This window comes from Camelus bactrianus, chromosome 29 (genome assembly GCF_048773025.1).
Source record: "Camelus bactrianus isolate YW-2024 breed Bactrian camel chromosome 29, ASM4877302v1, whole genome shotgun sequence".
Classification (NCBI taxonomy): Eukaryota; Metazoa; Chordata; class Mammalia; order Artiodactyla; family Camelidae; genus Camelus; species Camelus bactrianus.
In genome coordinates this window covers 12,700,088-12,712,079 of record NC_133567.1, presented here as the reverse complement: position 1 = coordinate 12,712,079, position 11,992 = coordinate 12,700,088, and the positions used below count along the sequence as shown (strand labels likewise).

The 11,992-nt window shown below is 41.3% G+C and overlaps 2 pseudogenes; both read right to left on the bottom strand.

Moving 5' to 3' along the window:
* Positions 1-839: 839 nt before the first annotated feature.
* LOC141575522 (ferritin light chain pseudogene) lies at positions 840-1,451 on the bottom strand (annotated as a pseudogene).
* Positions 1,452-10,736: 9,285 nt separating this feature from the next.
* Positions 10,737-11,489, bottom strand: LOC105081508 (large ribosomal subunit protein eL13 pseudogene; annotated as a pseudogene).
* Positions 11,490-11,992: the final 503 nt, after the last annotated feature.

The window sequence follows — 11,992 nt, the reverse complement described above, 5'->3', positions numbered from 1 at the left end:
GATGAAGTTGAGGAAATTACCTAGAAAGTAGAACAAGGTGACAAATGTGTGGAAAATGAGAAAGAAGAAAATTAAAAGTTGAATCTGGGAGCCCCCAAATCCAATAATGGATTACAGGTTCCTCCTCCCCCCAACATTACCTCATAGGCACCCTTCCCCAGAAAGGGTTATCTAGAAATTTGGGGGTAGCTATTATTTATAGTTTCCTTGGTGAGAATAGGAATCAACAATGGGGAAGGCTAGGGCGAGGATCTGCTACAAACTTTGTAAAAGTATCGGAGTTTCAAAAGTTTTTATTTTGAAATATTCTAAACTGAACAAAAAGTTGTAAAAATGGTACAGAGTGTTCCCATATATATTCATCCCATTTCCCCCAATGATAACGTCTTCCATAACCATAGGCCATAGTCAAAACCAGGCGATTGATACTATTATAGTACTGTTAATGCTATGTGACTTTGAAAATCATGTTCCAGTATTATTTTGTTTTGAATAAGCATTTAAAAAAGAAAGGTCTAGGGCTTACTTTACTCTTAAATGTGTAAGGTTGCATCAGCCATTCTCTTATCATTTTAAAAAGCTCCCTGGTATCTGCTTTGTGTCTGTTTTCTGTTCAGGATGTTATTCCTGTTCCTCCTTCATTGTCATTCTCGTAATTCTTTTTTTTTTTTTATTCCAGATTTAAACTTTTCCCTTTACTGGTCTTTTGTTTTGTTGACCAACTCTAGTAGCTTTCAAGCTTCCTGTATGAAGTGTTTGTTTGTATCTTTTCTTTTCTCCTGCAAAAAGCTTAATTGTTTCCATTTGGTTCCAGGCTTGGGCGAGGACTCCAGGGCGGTTCAGAAGCTGCCTAGTGGCTGCAGAGAGAGGCTCCAGACAGAAACCCTGACCCCAGAGGGGCCCCTCAAAGTCTTCTGGGTTCCGGCGGCTCCTAGCAGTGCTTGTGGGGGAGCCTTTGGGAGCGGGGCTCGCGCGGCCGAGCCTGGGCTCCAGCCGGCCTGAGCGCCAGCCAGCCTGCGCAGTTCACTCAGGTGGTCGTCCATCTTCCTGATGGGTTTCACCTCCTCATCCAGGAAGCGGCTCTGCAGGAAGTCACAGCGGTGGGGGTCTGCCCGGGCAGAACCCAGGGCATGCACATCCAAGAGGATCTGATTCGGCTTCTTCTCCGTGAGCATGGCCTGGGCTTCATGTCGCTGGACGGCTTCTGCATGTTCTGGAAGAGGGCGCGGCCACCATGCTGGTTTGCGTTTTCCAGAGACGCCAGGTGCCCTGGCGCTTCTCCTTGGCCAACTGGCAGGAAAAGCGGCCTGCGCCCTCCGGAGCCACATCGCCCTGGTGGAAAAAGAAGCCCAGAGAGTGGTAAGTACAGGGGGCCCGCAGATGCATGTGGGCCCTGAGGTTGACGGCGGCCACCACCTGGTGGAAAAATTCTGATGAATTTGGGAGCTCATGGTTGATGAGTAATAAGGAGCTAAGGTTAAAAGATGGTGTTGGCTGGTCCTGCAGGTTGAGGGTAGCAGAGTGGCTGGTTCTGCAGGTTGTGACTGGAAAAACGGTTGGAGGGTGGTCAGAGGCCAGAGCTGGGGCGTCCCTGTGTCTGTTCTGTCCAAATACTGTTGAAGCAGAAGACAGACCCGTGGGGCCACCCAGCACACTGCCAGGGCTGCTGTTTATCTTTATTCCTTTATTCAGGGAAAAAGGGGTCCCCAGTTTCCACCATCCCATTTCTGCACATGTCACCTTAGGATGTAGTGAGAGGCAGCCCAGGCAGAAAGGAGGTGGTCCATAAAGCTGGTGTTGGATGGTGAGTGTAGGTTTGGGATCAGACAGGTCTAGGATGTGGGCCCAGTTTCTGTTCTAGGTTTCCTAGAAAATGGAGCCTGAGGCAAGGCTTACATGCTGGTCCTTTACTAGAAATGGAGTCCCAGGGCCTCAAGAGTGAGGGAAAATTAAGGAGGGGAAGGGTGGGAAGAAAAAAGAAGGTGGTGTGTTGTCCAGATCCCTGTTTTATGAAGTCACAGAGCCTCGGCCACAGGAATTCTCCATAAAGACTGTACAGAAGCAACATGTCTTAGAAGATCCCTCAGGAGGGGAAATGGGGAGGGTCCTGCTCTGCTGCCTATGGGCACAGCCCCCGCTCGTAGGGCAGAGAAGCATCTGATGCTTCAGATGAATCTGCAAGTTGTGCTAGGGACCAGGGAGTCTGGTGACCTCAGGCGGAGCAGGTGGGCAAGTACTCCAGGGTCAGGCATGGCGAAGGTGAGCTGAGACCAGCTGGGAGTTACATCCTCTTGGATGTGAGGAAGTTACTTTTTTTGTTGTCTTTCCCTATCTTTGAAGTAGGAATGGTATCTGCCTTTTAGGATAGTGTAGAAATTAAATAAAACAATGATAATAAATGATGACAAGTGACATAATGGAAACATTCACCGAGCTTTGCTCCAGGCATGGTGCTAAGCACTTTACATTAATTACCATATCTCACCTATAATCCTGAGGTCATATCAGGTTTTATTCATTAACAGATGAGATAAAGGTCATACAGCCAGTGGGCGGCAGAGCCCAGGTGTGACTCTAAGTTTGAGTGACTGAAGAATGGGGACACAGAAATGACTAGTACACTTTGTTCCCATTGGTTCATTCATTCACTCACTCATTCTTTCACCCAGTATTTTTTGTGAACCTGCTGTGTGTCATGCATGTTCCAGGTGCTTGGGACACATGAGTGAGCAAAACCAAGATCCTTATTCTCTTGGAGCTTAATTCCAGTGATGGGGAGCTGGGGGAACATTCACCAGGGAAGAGAAGTGATGGATGAAGGGATGTAATATGTCAGGCGGCAAGAAGTGGTATGGAGTAAAGGGAAGTCAAGCAGTGTTTGGGAGACGGGTGTAGACGTGGTAATTGGACGAAGGTTGGTCAGGGGAGGACCAGCAGTTAAGGTAAGGGAGTCTTGGGTCGATATCTTGGGAGGAGCCTTCCTGTCTGAGGAGTGGGCAGTTTAAAAGTCTTAAGGGAAAAATCTATCAGTGATGGAGGGACAGCAGGGGGCCAGGCTGACTGGAGTGGAGGAGGGAGGGCAGTAGGGTAAGGGAGGGGGACTGAGGGTGGGAGGTTGCAGACCACACAGTCTTGAAGGATTAGGAGGGTCTTGGAAGGGTTTAGCTTATACTCTGAGTACTGCGTGTTCTATTACAATGCCATCTAATGTAAAATCACTTACTACATGTATCACAATTGCACATATTACAATTGCAGTCGTTTCATTCTGACTTCTGTCCTCAGCACAACAGGAATCTGCTCTTGCTAAGATCCCTAATGAAACCCTAATCAGCAAATGCGCTTACACTTTTAACATCTTAATCAGCTCTGTTGCATTTGGTTTCTACTTGACGCTGAGACAAACATATTTCTTTATACCAAAGATGCTCTGTGTAACCCATTAAATGTAAATCGATCATAAGTTGTGCTCCTGTGTTGAAAATTTGTAAGTGTGTTATGAGAGTCAAATTGAGGAAACACTGTATAGGTGGAGACTTTGCAGATCAAAGCAGCATTCTCGACCCCAGACACGGGTGGGTTCAAGCTTCATATTAACTGCGTAGGCAAGTTACTAAATATTTTTGAACTTCATTTTTCTCATCTTTCAAAAGATTATTGTGAGTGGCTTATTGTTATACCCATTCTGCAAATGGGCAAACAAATCCAGAGACATAAAGGAACCAACTTCATATCCCTCCCCTGAACAAAGACAAACATTTCTCTGCTCCTGTGACAATTGTGGAACTTAACAATCACATAGGCTTCCACGGAAGGCCATCCCAGCTCTGCAGAGGGGGGCCAAGGAAGTAGCAGCTCATAGGACCAGGATTCTCCTCTTTGAAACCCTGGAGTCTCACAACTCTAGAACATTGTGACTCTAATAATTTTGCATGGCCTAGAAAATTTAAAAGCAGGTGTAGCCAAATGTCCATCTTAGCTATTTTAAAAATAATGCAATATTTGAATACCTATAAAACTTCTAGTTTTGACTGATACATCATCTTGTTGCATCCTTAAGACTAGGAGAATTTATGTTAATGAAACTGGAATGCATTATAGATTATAAATTATGAAATAATTATGAAGTGGGGGAAAAGCAGAAATTAAGAAACAGGAAAATGAAAGAAAAACTGACACATAAGTAAAATCAAGATACGGTTATTTGGAAAAAACCAACAAATAGTCAAGTCTGATCAAGATACAAGGAAAGAGAAAATACCAATAAAAACCATTAGAAGTAGGAAAGGTAATATAACCACAAGTCCTAAAAAGATGAAATATTAGACAGTATTTATTTTTTTGAAATATACTTTATTTATTTTTATTGAAGTATAGTCAGTTACAGTGTGCCAATTTCTGGTGTACAGCATCATATCCCAGTCATACATATATACATATCATTTTCATATTCTTTTTCGCTAAAGATTATTACAAGATACTGAATATAGTTCCTGTCCTATACAGAAGAAATTTGTTTTTTAAATCTATTTTTATATATAGTAGTTAATATCTTCAGGTCTTGAACTCCCAAATCTATTCCTTCCTATCCTCTTTCCCCTAATAACCATAAGATTATTTACTATGCCTGTGAGTCTGTATCTGTTTTGTAGATGAGTTTATTAGTAGAGATTTTTTGAGATTTTTTTAAAACATTTTTTACTGATTTATAATCATTCTACAATGTTGTGTCAAATTCCAGTGTTCAGCACAATTTTTCAGTCATTCATGGACATATACACACTCATTGTCACATTTTTTTCTCTGTGAGTTATCATAACATTTTGTGTATATTTCCCTGTGCTATACAGTGTAATCTTGTTTATCTATTCTACAATTTTGAAATCCCAGTCTATCCCTTCCCACCCTCCACCCCCATAAGACAGTATTTAAATATAATATTTAAACATTAAAATTTAAAATATAATAATAAATCTGAAAATATGTACCAACAAATGTAAAAATATTCTATACACAATGGAATATTACCCAGCCATTAAAAAGAATAAGATTCTGCTATTTGCAGCAACATGGATAGACTTTGAGGGTATTATGAGTAGTGAATTAAGTCAGACAGAGAAAGAAAAATACTGTATGTTATCACTTATATGTGGAATAAAAAAAAAAGAATGAATATAACAAAACAGAAACAGACTCAGATACAGAGAACAAGCTAGTGGTTATCACTGGGGAGAGGGAAGGGGGAGGGACAGGGTAGGGGTTTAGGAGACTGTATAATCTATAAAAATTTTGAATCACTATGTTGTACATCTGAAATTAATATATTGTTAATCAAATATATCTCAATATAAATAAATGAGTTATACATTCTTTAAAAAATATCAAGTGGAAACAGAACATTAATGACAATACTCATCATTATCCATTTAAGAATTCATTAGTAAGATCTTTTCTAGTGTTTGGAAAATTTATATCTTTTTTTCTTTTTGAACATTATGTTTCACTTACTCCACGGATTCTTCTATTATATATTTTTATATTTAAATCATTTTATTAAGATTTCTTTTATATGCTTCTCTCACAGTGGAACATGGAAGTAAATAAATTTTCCATGAAACATAAAATTTTAATTTTGTTTTATTTCCTGTGACCATGAGGCAGTTAAGTAGTAACAAATTATTCTGCATTGAGTTATCATTATAATTATTTGTTGATAATTGCTATAAATAAGTATTCTACATATTTTGATAAATAATTATTTAAGATAAAAAATAAGCTTAATGAAAACGCAGCTTTTATTGACATGAACTATAATTAAACTTTCTCCGTGTACTTAATGAAAGAGAAAGATAAAAACTCCTAAAAACAAATTGGTCTAGCAGTTAGCATATAATTTCAAGTTAATAGGAGGAAGAAGATACAAAACATTTTATAAGATAAAATAAGATGAGAATTGACTATAATTGACAAATGTCATGGTCTGATTTGATAAAGTAATTTTTATCTTCTTTAAAAATAACACTGAAAGAAATCACATAAAAGCTTTGAGGGTTTTATACAGCATTTTTTTTTTTTTATAATTTGGTAGTTTCAGAAGAAAAATTCCAATCACATTTAAAAGGAATCAGTTTTACTAATCCATATTGTTTCATTTATGTAAAGGCATCCCCACTCCCAGCCCATGGTGTTGAGTCCTAGGAAGGAGAATAAGTTAAAAAAGTAATTGTGTTTAAATGATCAAATGTCTTCCTGATGCTTCCTTTCTTTTTCTCTTGGGACTGTCTCAGGAATGAAGCATTCTTTGACAAGTGATCAGGGAAGAAGCAAAGTCAAATAGAAATGGCCCTAATCCCACCATTTACTCTGCCATAGATTTAAAATCAAAATACAAATAATAATAATAATAAAATCAAATCAAAATACCCAATGCCAGCCAAAATACTACATTTCTAAGGCTCTGCTTCTCTTTAATAGAGGTATGATTAGATAGAAGATAAGGAAATGCAGGGGACTAAAAAGAGGTGTCCTTTTTGGGGCCCTGGGAGGGCTTTACATCCTGGAGCAATCACTAAAGTTATTTTGGATTGGGTGAGAGGGACATTTTTCCTTTGTCAAGCTGTTGGGAAGCTGGGTAACAATGGAAGTAAAGGATCTGGAAAATAATTCCTTTGGGACCATCCAAGGTCATATAATCTCTGGAAAGGCTTTTTGTACCCCAGGGGTACCGCAGTCTCCAGTTTGAAGACTTGGCCATGAGAAGGGCCCATTGGAGGCAGAAATTTCCATGCCCCTGGGAATCTCCATCTCCATTTGCTTGGGGCCACAGAGAGATTGACCCTTATTTAAAAAATGTAACAAACCAGTGCTGAGAGGAGTTTGGACTTGCCTAAGGTCACAAGTTGCTAATAACAGAGCCAGCATTTGGGATTCCCTTGATAAAGGCAGGAAAGTATAAGCAGTTTCAACAATGAAGGGTAAAGTGGGAGGCTGGGAGTGGGAAAAACTTAAAAATCAAGAATTAGGCAGGGGATTTATAAACTGAAGTCCAGAGTAGGAGGTCATTGAAGAATTTTAAACAATGACTCTGGATTGGTGTGTTAGATTGTTCCGATGGTCCCTGGACAGTGGCGCTGAGGTGGGTGTAAGGCTGGAAGTGGGGGGAACATTTGGAAGGAGGGTGGGGGTGGTGGGCAGGTCATATTTGTGTTATTCTGACAAGGGCCATCTTTGCCTGAAGCAGTCGTGCACTGAGCTTTGTACCTGGAAGAGTAACTCGTAGCTGTTGATTTAAAACCTAATTACCTGTCTCAGCATCACCAGTCTATGAAGAGCTTTTCTATTTCTTCTTCAAAGTTGAAAGATCTTTGTGCAGTCTGCAGAATATGGAGGAAGGACCTAGGCTTTAGAAATCCACTTTTGAGTCGCAGAGGGTGGCAAAGCTTCCTTGGGTATCTACAGAAGTCATAGGCTTAATAGGAGTCACAGTTTCTTAAGAAAGAAACATGGAGCATGCTTCTGTGTCTGGTTTTTTGCTGGCAATTCAAATACATCTTTACCATTAATCTTATATTCCTTTTTAAAAAACTACTACTCTCTCATTCTTAAAATCATACAGTATACCTTATGCTTAAACAATGTTATCTGTCAATTGTATTTCAATAAAGCTGGATGGGAGGAAGAAAGGACAGTGCCACTGGTAATTTTATATTGCTTACAGTTTGCAATGATAATATTTTTGATATTAGATTATAAAAAACATACTATCAAAATTAATTTGGCTAGCTAATATAATTAATTTTTAATTTTTTTCAATGTGGCTACTAGAAAACTGAAAATGTTTCTTTTGAATAGTGCTGGTCTAGGATATTGGGATCTTTTCCTTAATGTTGGAGAACTCCATTCTGAGTCTGGGTTTGGGGAAGAGGAGTTTCTTGTTCCATTTTTTGTGATTTTCCTTCGGAGAAGGACTGACTGAATCATTGTTATCACCATCATATTCTTTTTTCTGGCCATGAGCAACACTTACCCAGTATCCTGAATAATGGAGGCCCTGTGTTCTTAATGCGAAGTCCCCAAATAGTGCCAACAAATAGTGCTGTTGCAGCAAGTGAAGTTATGACTGGAGAGCGTGTATAGTCTTCATAGGACTATTATTGTATTACCGTCTTCCAACCTGGTTGGTATTAAAAAGTGAGATTAGGTTTAAAAAAAAAAAAGGATGGTTAAAAAAAAAAAAACAAAACAGCAGTAAAATTGCCTCCTTAGTTTGCCCTTGCACAGTTTAGCATCAGTGCCTTATTGATCAGAATTAGGAAGTTAATAAGGTTGGGGCTAATTAATCAGAAGGGTAGGGACTGGAACTGCACTGCAAGGCTTAATCAAGTCATCAAAGCTCTCAAGCCATGAAGAAGGTAATTAAAGGAAAAGGATGCCTGTTAGACAGTAACAGGAGGCCAGGAGAGAGCAGGAGCAAGATAGAGAACCTCCATTTTCTTTTGTACACTTTTCTGATATAAATCAGACCCAACGGCCAGAGCACCACTGCTCGGCTTCCTATCAGAGAGTTAAGGTGAATGAATTTATAAATCACCTCACTGGGTAATTTACTTGCCCTAGCACAAATGTCAATGAAACTGTTCTTATTTATAACAAACTTCGTCTTTGCTGCTGAATTCTGCAGAAATGAATTCCTTGGGATAACCTGCTGTGGTCATTCATGGCTATGGCAATTTTGGTTGATAATATAATAATTCAGTAGTTGGTTATTCAACAGATAACTGAGTACCTCTGCTTCTGAACATTGCACCAAACACTGTAGTGTGGACCTTGCAGACTGCAGAGAGCGGTGTGTTCAGGTAGATTATGTTGTATGGCAAACGTTGAGATTCTAACTCATGATCCTCCCTTGTTCTGCCCCTGCACACCTCCCCCCACCCCAACACTTCACTGTACCATCTGAAACTCAAGTGGGAAAGGAACAGGGGCCGTGTAGGGAGGAGACTGAGAGGAGGAAGATGCAAAGGAGAGGAGGGTGCACGAAAGTAAAGGCAGAGGTCCTTGTGTGTGATCTACACATCACTGCGTGTGGATTGGACTCTCTCAGCCTGGGGAGGTGGACGCAACTCAAAAGGAGCTGAGGTTTGCAGCCATTTAAACTGGGTCTGATCTTACAGCTTAAGGAGGGTGTCAGCAAAGCACTGCTGCATTTTGGGGGCTTTCTCAGGACCCTAAGGGAAGAGTCCTTTGTATTTAGGAACCAGAAACCTAGTGTCCTTGTCACGAGCATCACGGGGGAGTGGGGCGAGCAGAAGCTGGATCACAGTGGGGGGGAGTGTAAATCGTCTTTTTCTCATCCCCCCATTTCTTCTCTAGAAACTCCCTCTTCCCTCTCCTCTCTTTCAGGACCTCTAGCATCTGGGTGGGCTCATTGAGCTAATTAACATCTGAATGTTCTTTTTTTTTCCTGCCCCCTCGAATCTCTGATTCCTTGAGTTCCTCTAGTACTTACTGTCTCATTGAAGTGTGAATGTGAAGTGTCTCTAAATTAATTCATCTACACAGTGTAATGGAATTTCCCCAGGTTAGCTGGGAAACTTTGAAAATAAATAAATAAAAGGAATGAAGGAGTCCTATCCTTTTTCTTTTTTTTACATTACTTTTTTTGTGGGGGTAAGTAATTAGGTTTATTTAATTTATTTCTTAGTGGAGGCACTGGGGATTGAACCCAGGACCTCGTGCATGCTAAGCATGCGCTCTGCCACTGAGCTGTACCCATCCCCCAGGAGTCTTATCCTAAACAGATATCAAAATGTTTTATAAAACTACAGTAAGGGTGACAGTTTCTTTAGTATTGACACATGAATATGTAGATCAGCAGAGCAGAACAGAGAGTACAGAAAAAGAGCAAAACTCTCTTGAGAACTTAGTACAGTATAGGAGAAATGGTGACTTTTTTGGTTTAATTGAACATTGAGGTAAAATACAATTTAGTCATTAAATAATGTCAAGGTCACTAGGATTCTCAACCCCATTTCAATCCCAGATGGAGACAAGGATACATACGAGGGTAATCATTACTACTTTATTTGTAATTGAAAAAGATTGGGGGGGTATAGCTCAAGTGGGAGAGTGCGTGTTTGCATGCAAGAGGTCCTGGGTTCAATCCCCAGGTACCTCCTCTAAAAATAAATAAATAAACCTAATTATCCCTCCCCCCCACAAAAAAAAACCTAAAAAAAAAAAAAAAAAAAAGAAAGAAAAAGAAAAAGATGGGAAACAACCTAAAATCTGTTGTAGGGTTAAATCATTTGTAGCACCTGAGGAATACTAGGCTGTCTGAAAGGAAAAAGTTGTGCTCTATCGAATATTTCCAAGAGATATTGCTGCATTTGAAAAGGAGGGTGCAGAGGTGTCCAGCACATCTTTTGTCACTATGTATACACACACACAGACATATGTCTAGTGTGCAAGGAAATATGCTAGCAGGATATTTTAAAAACTTAACAGTGCTGGAGTGAGATATACTTCTTACATGCACCCACTTTTACAGTTTGAACTTTTTAAATAAAAACTAGTTTAAAATATATGAAAGTGGTTTAATTATTTCTAATGACTTCTGGAGCAATTTTTGAATAATTTGATGAGATTTGAGGATGAGAGTAGGACCAGAGTTTGAATCCAGGCTAAATCTTTGACAAGCTAGGTGGCTTATGGGCAAATATCTTTTCTCAGTACAATTATTATTATTTTTTTTAATCACAATCTACCAACAGCACTTTATTTTTTCTTTTCAACATCCTGTTCTGCAGCTTCCTTGGCCCTTTTTGCCCGGATGCCAAAGAGCTGGGCGTTGGCACGGGCCATGCGGAGGCTGGCAAACGCCTTGAAATTCTCCTCCTCTGTGATGACTCTGGCCTTCTCCTTCTTGTAGACACTCCGTATGGGCATGACTGGTCCTGTCAGCTGGGCGGCCAGCTTGAGCTCCTCAGCAGAGCTGTCTCCCTTCTTGGGGGCTGAGGGCTTCCTGGGGAAGAGGATGAGCTTGGAGCGGTACTCCTTCAGCCGCTGCACGTTGGTCTGCAGGGACTCCGTGCACTTGTTCCGCCGCCTCGGGTCCACCGAGATCCCGATGGTCCGGGCCACCTTCTTGTGGATGCCGGCCACCCTCAGCTCCTCCAGGCTGAAGCCCTGGCCGGCGCGCACCTTCGTGTGGTACCTCACCGTGGGGCATCTCACCACCGGCCGGAGCGGGCCGGGCGCGGGGCACGGGGCGCGGGGCGATGCGGCGGGCGGCGATGCGGCGCGGCTTGGCGGCGCGGCTTGGCCTCCCGGGCCTTGCGTCTGCGGATCTTGCGAGCCGGCTGGTTTAACCACGTGGCCACGCGCCGCTGCCGGTCCTTGTGGAAGTGGGGCTTCAAGATCATGCCATTCCGGCTGGGCGCCGTGGCTGCGGCTGACCGGCCTCCTTCGAGGGCGTACAGCCGGGGAAAGCAGTACAATTATTTATTTGTTTGTTTGTTTATTAATGGAGGTACTGGGGATTGAACCCAGGATCTCGTGCATGCTAAATGTGTGCTCTACCACTGAGCTATACCCCCACAATTTTTCTTTAATAGGAATAATAACCGCTAACTTTCAAATTTTTTTTGAAGGTCAAATACCTTCCTGTGTATGCGTGTACAAATCATAGCATAATGCCTGGCATTTAATATGTGCTGATTAAGTGCAAATTCCCTCCATTTTAAATAACTCAGGGATCTATCTTCTTGTTGACCTCATTTCAAAGATTTCGTCCTGATAGGCTTTGAACTTTATCCTCTGAAATCAGAAAATAAATCTAGACCCTCCCCCAGTTGCTCTTTCTCAATCTCTCATCTCTTGCTTGTCTTTGCTTCTTTCCTGGCCTGGCTTGGATTTCATGGGAACTCTCTAACCATGCTCCTGCCAAGTCCCTTTACCCTGTGTCCTTTTGTCACATTGTCCCCAGGCAAAA